At 37.3% G+C, this 1927-nt stretch overlaps 1 pseudogene; it reads left to right on the top strand.

The window, feature by feature from the left end:
* Nucleotides 1-336: 336 nt before the first annotated feature.
* On the top strand, nucleotides 337-1284 carry LOC149389160 (germin-like protein pseudogene; annotated as a pseudogene).
* The last annotated feature ends 643 nt before the right edge of the window (nucleotides 1285-1927 follow it).

Here is a 1927-nt window from a genome sequence, read left to right as displayed (position 1 = left end):
ATTAGAATTTGAAATTATTGTAATATAATATGTATAAAATAGTTCAAATAAGGAAATATAGTTTCAAACTACAATTTTTGTTCCAAATCGTTACATATTTTGTATCTCCATATATAAAATATTTGTTTTACTCTGTACACATTTGTATGAGGATATCAAAGTTGATATTAGACAACAGGCTCTTCATTATTTAATTTGAGATGTTTTCTTTTAACATGGTAAAGTAGTATAGGTAAGACTTTTCTTTCCCACGCAAATAATGCTTAAAATTTTATGTCACGACGCATATATTATGGATATATTAAAATGCACTGAACTTAGCGAGCAACAAATAAAAACCCTATAAATACCAAAAGCAAACGCACAACTCAAACCACCAAATAACAAAAACAACACAGTAAAAGAGAATTTTTAAAATTTAACCATGAAGATGATGACACTAGTCTCTTCTCTCTTCCTCTTTTCCCTTCTCCTCTCACCATCCTTCGGCGCCGTCCAAGACTTTTGCATCGCAGACTTCACCGCCCAAGAGACCCCCTCCGGGTTCCCATGCAAAGACGCCATGAACGTCACGGCCAGCGATTTCGTGTTCTCGGGCCTCGGGCCCCGCACAAACACGTCCAACATCCTCAAAGTCGGCGTTGCGAGCGCGTTCTACGGCACCTTCCCGGGTGTCAACGGGCTAGGGCTTTCCCTGGCACGTCTGGACATCGAGCCAGGTGGCGTCGTCGCTCTCCACACCCACCCTAGGAGCTCGGAGATCCTCATCCTCATCGAGGGAACCCTAACCTCGGGTATCATCACCTCCGACAACAGAGTCTTCCTTACGACCCTCAAGAAAGGCGACGTTATGATATACCCTCATGGCCTTTTGCACTTCCAATACAACTCGCCCAAGTCGAAGCCAGCTACGTTCTTCGTAGGGTTTAACAGCGAAAACCCCGGCATCCAATTCGTGCCAATCAATTTGTTTGGTAACGTTTTCCCTACCGAGTTGATGCACGCCAACACCTTCATCAATCCCGAGGAAATCAAGAGGCTCAAGACCTTGTTTGGGGGGAGTGGCTAGAGAAACAACCTTCATGAGATGATCAAATAATTGTCTGTGTTTGATTTCTTGTTGATTTCTGTCTTTGTTTTACGTCTGTTGCTTGATGCGTATTATGTTTTATGCTTTTGTACTATATTGATCAAATAATAAACTGAAAAAAAAACCTGGATGTGATCAGGTTTTATTTCAGCTCTTTTATGAATAAATAAAAGATTTATTGCAGTTTTTGTCTAGTAGTGATTCTATTATTCTATATATACAAACTATACACCTTAATTATTTATGTTAGAATGTAAGATCGCATTTTTTTGAACAAGTGTACTAGCGATACTTTTTTTTACTATTAAGTTTACTAGCTAGCTAGCAATACTGAAAGTCAAAGAAATGCAATTAGTGTAAATAAGAACAGGACATTGTTTAGCGGGGCCAAAATCTAATGAAGAAAAGATTACGGATATTAAAGATCACCAATTATTTAGAGCAGCTTCGAGATGCATGAGGTGCCTAGGTTTAACACGTCACCAAAATATTTTTTTTTCCCTATACACATCTTTTATTGATAACAATTATGAAGGAAAAAAAAAACAAAAAAACATTCGTAGTACAAATAGTTGCTCAAAATAGGTCAAACTCATTTTTTTTTAGTTTGTTTATGGATTTTTGGGTATATTTTATTGTTTATTTAATATAAAAAAAAAGAGGTGGACATCAATGCTCCTATATATATGGCACCCACGGACAGATGGACTTCAGGGGCTTTAGCCCCCTCCCCAACTTATTTTAAAAAATAATTCTTCTCTTCGGTATAAAAAATAGAGATGTCATTTTAAACATGTGATTTTGGATCTAATCTACGTTTGACAATTTTTAGGGATA

Source organism: Urtica dioica, chromosome 8 (assembly GCF_054948205.1).
Source record: "Urtica dioica subsp. dioica isolate 48M chromosome 8, U.dioica_male_clone48M_v1_H2, whole genome shotgun sequence".
In the NCBI taxonomy this organism is placed as follows: domain Eukaryota; kingdom Viridiplantae; phylum Streptophyta; class Magnoliopsida; order Rosales; family Urticaceae; genus Urtica; species Urtica dioica.
The sequence above is the reverse complement of the archived record's forward strand: the minus strand, read 5'-3'. Positions and strand labels throughout refer to the sequence as shown.